Genomic DNA, 14,659 nt, shown 5'->3' with positions numbered 1-14,659 from the left:
TCCCACTAGAGAGAGGCAAATCCGTAATGAAATCCATGGACAAATGAGTCCATGGTCTTTCTGGAATTGGCAATGGAGCCAATTCCCCAGCCAGCCGTGACTTACTTTAACGCATGTGCAAACTTCACAAACAGATACAAAATGTATAATATCATTATGCATGGACGGCCACCAAAAAAGTCTAGCAATGGCTTTCAATGTAGCAATAACCCCAGGATGACCACTTAAGATGGAATCATGAAATTTCTGAAACTCCTGCAATCTCAGGTACACAGACATAAATAATTTGGACCCTGGGGTAGCGGAAGGAGCCAATAACTGGACTTTATGAATCTCCTCTTCCGATTGCGAGGTTACCATTGAAACAACAATATCCTGAGGAATAATAGAGGATCGAGGTTCTGGAGGAGAAATTGAATCGAGACTACAATGTAATGCATCAGCTTTCACAATCTTAGATCCCAGCTTGAATGTAAAAGAAAAATTAAACTGAGCAAAAAACAAGGACCATCTGGCCTATCTAAGCTAAATTCTTGTGTTTAGTGACCACCATAACTAGATAAACCTCCTCCTCCAAAAAATACCTCCATTCCTCAAACGCCAATTTGACAGCAAGAAACTCTCGATACCCAACATCATAATTTCTCTCAGCTTGTGAATTTTTTTTGAAAAAAAAAATCACATGGACGCAGGTTAGTCAGAGTTTTGTGTCCATGCCATAAAACTGCCCTAACTCCAATCTTTGAAGCATCTACCTCCACAATTAACAGTTCTTGGAGATCAGGTCATAACAGAATGGGTGCAGACATAAAACACTAATTTAACCTTTCGAAAGCCCTGATAGCACCCGGCGACCAAACCTTGATATTGTTTCCCTTATGTGTAAGTTCAGTAAGCGGCTTAGCAATCTGAAAAAACACCTTGATAAATTCCTTATATACAGTAGTTGGCTTATCCAAAAAAATGCTGCAAATCCTTAAGAACATGAAGTTTAACCCAATCAATTATGGCCTGCACCTTCCTAAGGTCCATCTTAAACCCTTCTGATGACAAGATAAACCCCAAGAAATACATTTCCTGAACAGAGAAAACACATTTCTCTAATTTAGCAAAGAGTTCTCCCTCAAACTCTGTAACACAACATGGAAATTTTTCTTGTGAGAGTCCAAATCTGGCAAGAAAATTAGAATATCATCCAGGTGAATCAAAACATATCTTCTAATGCAATCTGAGAAAATATTTGAAACACAGCAGGTACATTGGAAAATCCAAAAGGCATGACAAAGTTTTCAAAAAGACCCGCAAACGTTAAAAACGCTGTTTTCCACTCATCATCCTTGATGCGTATCAAATTGTAAGCCCCTCTAAGATCAAGTTTAGAAAACATCCTGGTCCCCAGAAGCTGATTATGTAGGTCAGGGATGAGTGGGTAAGTATTTCTGTTGAGGAGAGCCATAAGATCAAATACTTAATTAACCTCAAGACATAAGGTAATTGAGAGAAGCAACCCATAACGTGTATTGTTTAACCTTACATAAGTTTTCCTCAGATCAAAGTGAGACACTAAAGATGGCTACCATCTCCTATATCAGATCCATGTGCTCTGGTATCCAAGATGAACAATGAAGACACTAAAGATGGCCGCCATTTCCTGTATCAGCAGACCATGTGTTGGTGTCCAAGATGACGCCCACCCTGATGACCTCATGGATCCACCCACAGTGACGCCCACCCTGATGACCTCATGGACCAACCCACCCTGATGACCTCATGGATCCGCCCATGGACTTGCTCATTGCCCAACCCACTAACCAATGGAATACATCCGTCCGATCACTCCCATTTTAGAGCTAACCGAGCCCCCTTACAGAAAATATATAAGATGTGTTTTAAGCCAAATAAATGCCTTCTTGGAGCTGAGCCACACATTGATCAAGGAGAGTTACAGCTGACTGTGTCTGGTGTATTTCTTTAGTGCACATGATCAATATCCATTAGGCCAGGAGTAGGCAACTAGAGAATTGAACATTTTATTAATTGTTCAACCCTAATATTTGGCCACCCAATGTGGGGCCAGCAGAGGAGAGCCCTGAACCCTGAGGACCGGCGAGTGGAACGGCTGGACGCACTGAATACCCCGGACCTGGAGACTGATCACCTCCTTAACAGAACACGGTAAGTCTGCTGATTTTTTATAATCTGTAGTCTTTACCTGTGTCCTTCGGGGTATCCTGTGCAGGTTGCCTGACCGTGTCCGGTTTTCTTGGTATCTGTAAGACGGCAGAAAGGGTCTCTCCGCTGCTGGTCATTTAATTGCAAGAACCGTCACATATTTTAGTTGCCTACTGCCTGTTACATGTTGTGAAGAGGGGAGATGACTGGTAGTTAAGAGAAGCAAGTGTTGAAACAGGAAGAGCAAGTTTGTTTGTTTTTTACAGAAGGAGATGACTGGTAGTTACAGGAAAAGCAGGTTTTTTAGAGAAGGATAAGCAAGCAAGTGTAGAAAAAAAAAAAAATAAATAAATTTTTGTCTGTGGTATACGGTTGTCGCCTGTGATAAGATTTTCAGTTCTGTACAACAGAGACTAGGACCTGGAGTGATTGACTCGGCCTAGGGGGGCCCGGTAAAGCTTGGAGTGAATTGACTCAGTTCGGGCATAATAAATTGTGTAGCGGCTCATTGAAACTTGGAGCGAATTGGCTCAGTTCGAGCCAATTAAATTTATAGTTTTTCCTTTTTTTTTGCCCCATGACATCGAGTGAATTGACTCTGCACGGGGACTGGTAAGTTAGGGAGCAATTTGACAAAGTAGGGAATAATTGGTTTGTAAAGTACGGAGCACAGAAGTCAGACAGGGACCACGTGACAAGAAGCAATAGGAACTGAGTACTGCAGACTCAATTCCCTTTAGAATCTCAGGTTTGAGTCTTCTCCCCCGTCTTATTGTTTGTTTGGTGTTTGTTATCTTGATAGATAGATACATATACTGTATATCTATTGAAAGATGGAGAAATTAATGCAGTTCTGCCGTATGGGCACTAAGCTAAATTCAGATGGCAAGTTAGACTCATGCACATTAGTGGAAATTGTGTGGAATGCCAGAAGGGGGGATGGTTACAGCCCCTGGAGTGAAAGATTGTCGTAGAAAAAAAAAAAAAAGAAAGAAGAGGTATCCTAGAAGATAATGGATTGTTGTCTACTGCTAGGGCATGGGAAAGAGTCTCTGAAAGTCTGTATAGAGAAAATTGGGTAGAGGAGGAAAGGAATAAAAAGGGTAGAGTTTTGACTTAGGTGTATTACAAAAATATATCCTGTGAGCGGCCACCACCGTATAATGGTGGCCCAGAGCCATGTGCTAAATGTAATAGCAGCCATTTTGTTGATGGCAAATGTGTTAAATGTAATAGCAGCCATAATGGTGGCCCAGAGCCATGTGCTAAATGTAATAGCGGCCATTTTGTTGATGGCAAATGTGTTAAATGTAATAGCAGCCATAATGGTGGCCCAGAGCCATGTGCTAAATGCAATAGCAGCCATTTTGTTGATGGCAAATGTGTTAAATGTAATAGCAGCCATAATGGTGGCCCAGAGCCATGTGCTAAATGTAATAGCAGCCATTTTGTTGATGGCAAATGTGTTAAATGTAATAGCAGCCATAATGGTGGCCCAGAGCCATGTGCTAAATGTAATAGCGGCCATTTTGTTGATGGCAAATGTGTTAAATGTAATAGCAGCCATAATGGTGGCCCAGAGCCATGTGCTAAATGTAATAGCGGCCATTTTGTTGATGGCAAATGTGTTAAATGTAATAGCAGCCATAATGGTGGCCCAGAGCATGTGCTAAATCTGATGGCAGCTATTTTGTGGATGGCAAATGTAATTCTGACGGCAGCCATTTTGTGGATGGCAAATGTAATTCTGACGGCAGCCATTTTGTGGATGGCAAATGTAATTCTGGCAGCAGCCATTTTGTTGATGGCAAATGTGTTAAATCTAACAGCAGCCATTTTGTGGAAGACAAATGTGTTAATGCTGGCAGCGGCCATTTTGTGGATGGCAAATGTTTTAATTCTAATAGCGACCATTTTGTGGATGGCAAATGTTTTAATTCTAATAGCGGCGATTTTGTGGATGGCAAATGTTCTTATTCTGATGGCAGCATTTTGTGGAAGGCAAATGTGCTGGTTCTGGTGGTGAAAATCTCAGACTAAGGCTACACACCACATCACCAAATCCTTGTTACCCAGTAATGACCACTAACGGCCAATACTATATTCCTTCGGGAAGTGAACAGGCTTTACCCATGTTTCCTGTCTCAGTGGTTTCCAATGAGGCACCGACCCTTTCCCCTATCACTCCTGTCGGGAATCCAGCAATACTCCCACCTGGATTGTCCCCGGCCCCGACCCTTTCTACTGTCACTTCCACTGCTAATTTAGCCTCACACCCACATGAGATGCTCCAAGCAGCGGCCTCTCCTCCCAACACTTCCACTACAACAGCACTCTCACGCAGTCTACCTAACCCTATACCCGGTAACTCACAGGCTCTCCCGCAGCCAAGTGCACACCTGTATGGGACGGTGGCAACTGTAACAAGGGAGGCTCAATCTGGGAGGGGGATACCAATAGCACAGGAAGCACAAAGAGGAGGGAATGGTGGCAACCTATTTTTGAAAAAGAACTTTCTGAGGGACCCTTGGTAGTGGTGGGAAAGGGTGACATAACAACAATGGAGACAGACGCTATTGTTAATGCTGCCAATTCTCGGTTAGGACACAATGGAGGTGTAGCTAGAGCTATAGTGGAAGCAGGAGGGGTCACTATTCAAGCTGACAGTCAAATCATTGTTGAGTCACGTGGTCAGATAGCTGTTAGGGACATAGCGGTGACTAAAGCTGGCAATCTCTCGTGTAGAATGATAATACACGCTGTGACCCCTAATGTTGACCCTATTCATCCAGACGTTAGTGCTCAACAACTTCGTACAGCAATAACTCGCATTAATGAGGACAGGACTGTTAAAGCTTTTAAGACTGCCTGTGTCACCTGGACCCCACACCATGATACTGGAGCTGCCCAAATAGAGCTCCTCATTCCAAGACTCCTCCTGCTCCTCATACACAAGTGATTACATCTGTACTCCCGGTGCCATCTCTACTCCCACCTCAGGTGCCACCACCAACAGTGCCAATGAACATGTCTGAGGAGCCCACCCTCTATGTCAAGTTTACACCCCAGCAAGCTGCTACTCTGTTGAACCAACTTCCAGATCCAGAAAAACAGCCGATGCCTTTCAACAGAAGCATGCTTCAAATCCAAAGGAATCACTCAGCCACGTGGCAAGATCTCATTTCCTTGCCAAATCTTAAAGCAGGCGATGCATAGTGGCCTGTTATGGATATCGTGTTCAATGATGACTCACTTGCCAGTGACGAGACATGGGACTCTGGTGTTGAGTTCTGACAAGAACCTAAGACATGGGCCTCGGATGAGTTGGCTGACCTATCACTTATTGTCGCCAAAGGTTTCCAGATGCCTCCAAGCTGATGCAGCCATTGTACGATGACCTCAAGACGTCAGTGTTTCCACTATGTACTAAATCCGTGGAAGCTTTCTATGCTCTTAAACAGGCCATACAGTCTGCACCAGCTCTTGGAATCCCAAATCCTGATATCATCTGAGGACACCAAGTTCTCTTAATGGTGCCATATGACATAATTGCTATTCTTGGAACCTAAACATCTGTTGGTGCAGCGTCATATGAGACTCCAATGTTCGCTCTTGGTTCCGGATAATGTCACTCTTGTCTGCTGCAGCATCTTCAAACTGTCCACGCTGTTTCCTCTTTCCAGGGGGATGTGGATGATGATACTGATGCTCTCGGAGAAGATGCCTCTACACACTCAGAGGATCATGACTGTCTCGAACAAATGCAGGAAGAAGCAGCCTCCAAGAAAAACGTGTCTGCAGACCCACTCCCACATGCTGACCTGACGTTCTTCACTGATGGTTCCAGATTTGCAGATGAAACAGGAAAGTTTCATACGGGATATACCATGGTTACACATGACCAGGTCATCTCAGCCAGATCCCTACCACTGCACGACTGCACAAGAAGCGGAACTTAAGGCTTTGACGTTGGCTTGTCAGGAAGTGACGGAGAAGGTGGTCAACATCTACACAGATTCAAGATCTGCTTTCGGAGTGGCTCATGACTTCGGCAGTATCTGGGCAGCCAGAGGATACCTAACGTCCAGTGGAACTCCTGTAAAACATGCTGCTACCATGCAAGAACTTGTGGTCACTCTGGATCTACCTTCAAAGGTTGCAGTGATCAAGATCAAAGCTCACGGGAGACTGGATTCTCCAGAAGCAAGGGGGAACTTCTTTGCTGACAAAACAGCAAAAACCTATGCTGTGGATCCATTTGGGAAAGAGAAAGCAGCGGTGTACGTGTCACAAGACACTGAAGAAGGGACTAAAGCCTCTCTTATGAGGATTATCCATCTACATCAAGACAAGACATCAGATGATGAAAAGAAGTCATGGCAAGAAGGAGGAGCTAAAAAAAGATGAATATGGAGTCTGGAGGGTGAACAAAAAGCTCTGTCTACCCCGTAATCTGAACCCCTCGGTGACATAATGGGCACACGGTATCACCCACAGAGGCAAGAATCAGATGAATGACCTAATTTGGAAGACTTATATGGCACCTGGAATCTCTTCTGTCAACCAAAAAAAATTTTGAAAAACCTGCCTTGTGTGTGCAGCATGCAATCCAGCACCGCCTCAGAAAGTTACTCAGAAACATTTGGCTAAACCACTCTATCCCTTTCAGAAAATCCAGATTGATCACATTCAAATGCCAAAAGTAGGGAAGTACGAGTATGTACTGGTAGTGACTGACATGTTCTCAGGATGGCCCGAAGCCTATCCAGTAACCAACATGACTGCCAGAGTGACTGTTAAGAGACTGATGACTGAAGTAGTATGCTGATATGGGGTCCCAGAGGTAATTGAGAGTGACCAAGTACCTGCATTCACTGAAGCATTGACTAAGGAACTATGGACATTGGTGGGAGCTGATTTGGGTTTACATACTCCATATCACCTACAGAACAGTGGGAAAGTAGAAACACTGAATGACACCTTCAAAAATAAATTACTGAAAGCCAGTTAGGAGGTCAGACTTGGACAGACATTTTGCCCGTTGCCTTATACTCAGTCAAAAACACTCCAAGGGGTCCCACTAAACTCACACCATACGAGATTCTTTTTGGGGGCCTCCAAGGTTGGGTCAATATTTACCACAACAGCTAGCCTTAGGAAGTGATACTCTGGTAAAATATGTCATTGCCCTTACTAAAGAACTGTCAGTAACACATGCACGAGTTTTATCATCCATTCCAGGTCCAGATTCCACTGAAGGTACCCATACTTTCCAACCTGGTGACTACGTGCTGGTAAAGAAGTTCATCAGAAAGACATCTCTGAAGTCGAGATTTGTGGGTCCCTACCAATTGCGCCTGACTACTCCTACTTTGGTCAGGGTTGCTGAGCGCCTCCTGGATCCATCTCTCACATTATAAACTTGTTAGACAGTTAGGGACAGAGTAGAATCTGACCTGCTTGTCAAAGTCCAGCTACAAAGGGAGGTTTTCCACAAGGGAAAACTTGTCTCAAACTGGTGAAAACTCCAATTCCCCCCTCCCGGGCGAGACGGTCAGATCTAGGATGTGATACATCAGGGTTAGTCACATGTGTATTTTATGTAACCATGGAGATGGAAGATTGGAGAGTAATAGATCCAGCAGGTAGGGAAGTCCCAAGGACATGGGTAACGCGCTCCGATATACCTCCTGATATACCCATAATTAGTCACACATTCTCTGGTGTCTATAGCATCCGAATTGTCATGAAGCCTCTGATGTCATAGTGACACTTAACACTGGTGGGTTAGAGAACCACGGTGGGATCAAGATAAAAAAAAGGTTAATAAAGTATTTAGGGGGGACTGTTGAGGAGAGCCATAAGATCAAATACTTAATTAACCTCAGGACATAAGGTAATTGAGAGAAGCAACCCATAACGTGTATTGTTTAACCCTACATAAGTTTTCCTCAGATCAAAGTGAGACACTAAAGATGGCTACCATCTCCTGTATCAGATCCATGTGCTCTGGTATCCAAGATGAACAATGAAGACACTAAAGATGGCCGCCATTTCCTTTATCAGCAGACCATGTGTTGGTGTCCAAGATGACGCCCACCCTGATGACCTCATGGATCCACCCATAGTGATGCCCACCCTGATGACCTCATGGACCAACCCACCCTGATGACCTCATGGATCCGCCCATGGACTTGCTCATTGCCCAACCCACTAACCAATGGAATACATCCGTCCGATCACTCCCATTTTAGAGCTAACCGAGCCCCCTTACAGAAAATATATAAGATGTGTTTTAAGCCAAATAAATGCCTTCTTGGAGCTGAGCCAGACATTGATCAAGGAGAGTTACAGCTGACTGTGTCTGGTGTATTTCTTTAGTGCACATGATCAATATCCATTAGGCCAGGAGTAGGCAACTAGAGAATTGAACATTTTATTAATTGTTCAACCCTAATATTTCTAACCGTGATTTTGTATAGTTCTCAGAAATCAAGGCGAGGACAGAGACCCCCTTTTTTCTTTTTACAAAGAAAAATCCAGGAGAGGTGGAAGGATGAATATCACCCTTCTGTAAAAATTTTTTGTTAACATATTCTTTCATGGCTGTCCATTCAGGCCCCAACAAAATGTAAAGGCAAACTTTTGGCATATTAGCATGAGGAATAAGATCAATAGCACAATCATAGGGACAGTGAGGAGGTAGTAGCTCTGCCTCTTTTTCCAAGAACACATCTCCGAAGTCCTTTAGGTACCCCGGAAGACCCTTCAGACTAGTGGAGCATATTTGTATGTCTTTTAGCCTTTTTTTTTTAAATTGGAGCTCCAGTTCACAATGTCCTTCAGACACCAATCAATAACAGGATTTTAAATCTGGAACCATTGAAACCCCAGTATCAATCCAGCAGGTAAATTATCCGGCACAAAACAGGAGATGGATTCAGAGTGGAGTGCTCCCACTTGGAGAGTGAAATCCACTGTTGTTCTCTTGACCAAATTGTGAGCTAACAGTGATTTATCAAGGGTAATGAGTTGAATGGGTCTTTCTAAGCTAATTGTTCCTATTTCTAACTTCAGAACCATTCTTGATTCAATTAAGTTAGCAGCAGACCCAAAGTCAGTGAATGACAATGTAGATAACACCTGGTTTTTGAAGGATAATATCATATTTATCAGTACTTTATCAGAGGAAGAAAAAGGTACTTGGGAATCTGGGTAACCTCCTTGGCAGTCACCTAGACTTAGATGTTCTTCCGATGGTTTGATAGATTGAGGACTACTTGGGCAATTCTTAAGAAAATTTCCAGACAGATCAAAGTATAGACAGAGTCTGGGATCTTGTCTATGTCTTCTCTCCACAACACAAAGACTGGCAACTCTAACCTACAATAGAACCACTTCGAGAAAATGGACCTGCTTCAGGGAAGTATATCGAGCAGCCTGCTGTTCACCACGTCGCTCACGGATTCTGCTGTCCAATCGTATGACCTGAGTCTTGGCCTTCACCAGACAACAAGGGGCAGTATGAAGGGCCAGAGAATCCTTAAGGGTTCCAGGAAAGGCCTTTTGGGAATTGGCACATTAGAACTTTGGTGGATCACTGCTGGAACTCAGTACAGTAGTCCTCAGCTGTGTAATCCTCCTGTGCCAAGTTCATGATCTTAGCTTCAGTAACTTGGATTCTCTGCTTCATCATATATCAGACCTAAATTGTCATCAACAGAAATCAAATCTGGGGCTTGTGGGGACAATGAAAATGCCCAGGTTTGAGGACCTCCTCGCAGTAGGGACATGTTAATTCCCACCCGCTGGAACTCCTCCCCTGACGATCGAGGGGTGCAGGGTAAAATACAACCTTCATCTCTGCCTGAATACTCTAAACAGTTTTTTATCTCCTGAAAATTTATCAGGGAGGGATATCACAGGTTTGGGAGAAACCGATTGTATTTCAGAGGGTACTGTCGTCACAGCCACAGCCGGCAGTGGAGCGCTATAGGGGGTCTTCATCAAATTATTTATCTGACCTGCAACTGATATTGCGATGACTCCAGACTCTGGCATTCCTTAATGTTTCGTGCTTTTGATGGTTTATTTTGAGTGAGACCAATAATAAGTTTCCATTTGAAAAATATATTTCTCCTTTTATCCCAATCCCATTAAGATATTTATTAAGGATTTTTTATTACCTTTTAGGCACTTATGCACTTTAATCTTGATTGCACGTAGTATAGCACTTTTTTTAGTTTAACATATTTATAAGTATTATATACAATTTTCGAACACTGTAATTTGTCCCCGAAAAGGTGACTATATTTTATCCAGTGATGGCACTTTCATATATGTATACACTAATACACCAGCGAAATTTTCCCTTTCACTATTGATGTTCACTATCAATATATATTTATACATATATATATATATTTAGGCATTTATATATTTTTCCCTTCGCTTTTGTACACTTTTAAGGTAATATAATTATCCGTCATAGAAAAACAATAGATCGGCATTCCATTTATTAGGTCTAAGATGTCCCACGGGTGGTGCGCATGCGCATAGAGATCTCAGCTCCGTACATCTCCAGGAGCGCTCATATACCTGGATACGCCGGTATTATTTGCTTGCGTTCCAGTGAGCGCTGACCTGGAGGTGTTTATATTTACATCCGGAGGAGACATCGAACGCATGCGCCGTTGAGCCAAAGGGATCTCATTATAGCTCACGCCCCTTATTAGGTGTCAAACCTCCATTGGTGACTTGTTATATATATTGATGTATGACCCTCATTAAAACCACGCCCCCGGAAGAAGCTCTGGGCGAAACGCGCGTCGGGGCGCACGAGGAGGAAGGGACCTGCGTTACTAATACACTACCTGGTCAGTATATATATACTCTATACCTCTATATGCTTAACAGACTAATGGGTGTTTAAAAATAGTGATTAAATGTATGAGAGATGTGGACGAGGCAATTACTTTAATTGTAAGGAGAACCTTTCCCCGTATACCCACAATATATCATACATCGTATATTTTTCATTGGATATATTACAGCAACCCATTTAGTCTTTTTCTGTCTAGCATATTAGATTGTTATATTAGTACTAGCAGGTATGTTTCCTATTGGGGGATAGTATGCTGGTCTCTTTATTTCTCAGGACACTCTGTGATTATATCAAGTCTTATTTGATTGTTTTGTTGTCTTATACATCAATTTAATAAAGATATTAAGTTTTTAAATCATGGTTCTCTTCTTGCAGTTAATAGCATCTAAATCCGCGTTTTTGTTTAGATTCCTTAACCAGATCCTGAGTCATCTGCATCAAATTTGCCACCTGGTCACAAAGCGTGTGAACAGGATCCATACTGGCAAAATAGAAAAACATATTGGTCAGACTTAGCATGACGCTTGTCACTTCTCACTGCCAAGCTGTGAGTCAGGGTAGTCAAGGATATAGAATAGTAATGAGGTAAAATATAACTTTTATTTAGCTATGCAGATAAAAGAGGTTACCATTAAATCTCATAGAAAGGTGTTAATGTGCTGATAAAAAAATAAATGGACGCAACTTTTTCTCCAAAAAGTTGGAGAAAAAGTTGCGTAAATGTATTTTTTAGCAGCACATGAGCACCTTTTTATTAGGTTTAATGGTAGCCTCTTTTATCTGCATAACTTAATAAAAGTTATGTTTTACCTCTCTGCTATTCTATAATCTTTCTTGGGGTATGCGTTCTAGCTAAAATAAGGATAAGGATAGTCAACGAGTACAAGGTCAGAAGCCAGGAGGGTACATCATAAACAGAAGGAAGAGATGAGGGTTGTGCTCACAGCCCAACATTGTGCAGAATGCTTGGCATTTGCCACAGACCACCAGGACAGATATGACTTGACAGAGTCTGGAGATGCCATGGAGAGCCATCTACAGCCTGCAACATCCTTCAGCGTGACCGGTTTGACAGTGGGTCAGTAATGGTGTGGGGTGGCATTTCATTGGAGGGCCGCACAGCCCTTCATGTGCTTGCCAGAGGTAGCCTGTCTGCCAATAGGTACCGAGATGATATCCTAAGACCCCTTGTGACACCATATGCTGGTGTGGTTGGCCCTGGGCTCCTCCTAATGCAGGACAATGCCGGACCTCATGTGGCTGGAGTGTGTCAGCAGTTCCTGCAAAATGAAGGCATTGAAGCTGTGGACTGGCCCGCCCATTCCCCAGACCTGAATCCGATTGAACACATCTGGGACATCATGTCTTGCACCATCCACAAACGTCACGTTGCACCACAGACTGTCCAGGAGTTGGCGGATGCTTTAGTCCAGGTCAGGAAAGAGATCCCTCAGGAGACCATCTGCCTCCTCATCAGGAGCATGCCCAGGCATTGTAGGGAGGTCATACAGGCACATGGAGGCAACACACACACACTGAACATCATTTCCTTGTCTTGAGGCATTTAAATTGAAGTTGGATCAGCCTATAATTTGATTTTCCTCTTTGATTTTGAGTATCATTCCAAATCCAGACCTCCATGGGATATTCATTTTCATTTACATTGATCATTTTTATGTTTTATTGTTCTCAACACATTCCACTATGTAATGAATAAAGATTTGCAACTGAAATATTTCATTCAGTGATATCTAGGATGTGGTATGTTTTAGTGTTTATTTTTTTTATTTTTTTGAGCAGTGTACATTTTGATCAGTCTTCATAGAGAAACATGCAACAAGCCAACCAAATATTTCCTAGGGGGATAAAAATTTTAAACTCAGTGGCTGTCAAAGAAAGTGTGCATGTGTTTTTGCATTTCTTATTAAGTCCTTCTTAAGGCTAAGTTCACACTTGGCCTTTTTTTTAAGCAAATTTTCATCTGCTTTTTATAGTACCAGCAAAGCCTATGGGATTCTAGAAAGCTGGTGCACGCACATTGTTTTTTTTTGTCATCAGTATTTTGTGCTTTTTTTTTTTTACAAAGACTGACATCCAGGATATAGGTATATACTAAGTCCCTATGAGAGGAGAAGTGACACTAAGCGAAAAGGAAGGGGCAAGTTCCGAAATAGATGAATCCTACAAAAATGTTTGGAGTATAATTCCCAAAATTTTGTAAATGAAAATTGAAATCAATTTATATAAAAATTACAACATTTTATTTATCATACAAACAAATGAAAAACAACAGCAAGAAATAGCAAATGGGTAAATAGTGATAAAAAGGATAAGCGGCACCATGTAAAGATGTTAAGTATCACTATACTGGTTAGCTTGAGGCTCAGCAAATTTCAACTAGTTGCGTATCTTGCTTTATAAACTAGAGATTGCTTTGCGGTGCCCTAGGAGTAGGTCAACATGTATACACATAGAAAGAGTGTTGACAAGGTTACCAAGTGGCATAGACATAGTGTCTCACAGATTTCCCACAGTCCTAGTCCACATTGCAATAAAAAACAAACACACAGTGAAGGGAAAGTGCGAATGCCTACAAATAAGTAAAGTGCTGAGTATAGTGCATACGCATGTGGGACATAAACTGGTGCATGCTGTAATCCTTAGCCCCAAGCACATTTTGCTTTATGGACTTCCTCAAGGGGGCTTGTGTGGGATGTTGTATGTATGGGGCTATAAATAGTCCCTCCACAGCTCAATGTCTTTGCTGCCGTGGTAATGGAGTGCATGGGTGGCAATTCCATTACCGCTATCATGTCACTTCCGGCCATTCCGGTGATGGCACGGGTCAAAGAAAAAGTTCCTGTGAGGTCAATGACCTGCACAGTGCCGATAGGATGCCTTCTGGGACGTGGGCGAAACAAGGATCCACCGTGCATGAGAGCAATGCCACGGTCATCTTAGATAAGGGAAGAAGTGAGGGCGGCAGCATAAATATACAGCGGTAAAGGAGAGAGACATCACATAATTATCAATAAGGATGTATCATTAATACGTGCATATCAGAGAATCAAATGATATATATACAGTGCACAATTAGGATGATGGGTATGGCATAAATGATTATATTTCTTAGTTCACCCTCAATTCTAATGAGGGATGCCAGTGCTTGTCTCCAAAATGCTTCTTTCGTTGCCCCAATGGAATGGTATAAAGAATAAAGTAGGAAGAATAAGGCATTGAAGGGAGCTCCATAGCAAAAATCTGAAACATAATTACTAAATATGGACACAAATAAATGAGTATAATTAAAATGAATATACATAAACAAACAATCGGTGGCACTAGAGTTCTAGTCCTCTTCCTCTCTGAAGAAACAATTTGCATATTTCCCAGAGGAGTATTGTGGCTTTAAGTCTCCTCATCTTGGCATGCTTAACATGTCACTCTCCGCAAGGAGAAACATTACTTCTTGGATCCTAGTCAGACACCTCTCACACAGCCAAACCAGATCTCACACTTTGCGCTAATGAGGGGCAGCACCCTGAAACACAGTGTCTGCAAATTGAAATTATGGTTTTGGCTTTTATCCTGAGTCATGTGACT

The sequence above is a fragment of the Ranitomeya variabilis genome, chromosome 1 (assembly GCF_051348905.1).
Source record: "Ranitomeya variabilis isolate aRanVar5 chromosome 1, aRanVar5.hap1, whole genome shotgun sequence".
NCBI classification, from domain to species: Eukaryota; Metazoa; Chordata; class Amphibia; order Anura; family Dendrobatidae; genus Ranitomeya; species Ranitomeya variabilis.
The sequence above is the reverse complement of the archived record's forward strand: the minus strand, read 5'-3'. Positions refer to the sequence as shown.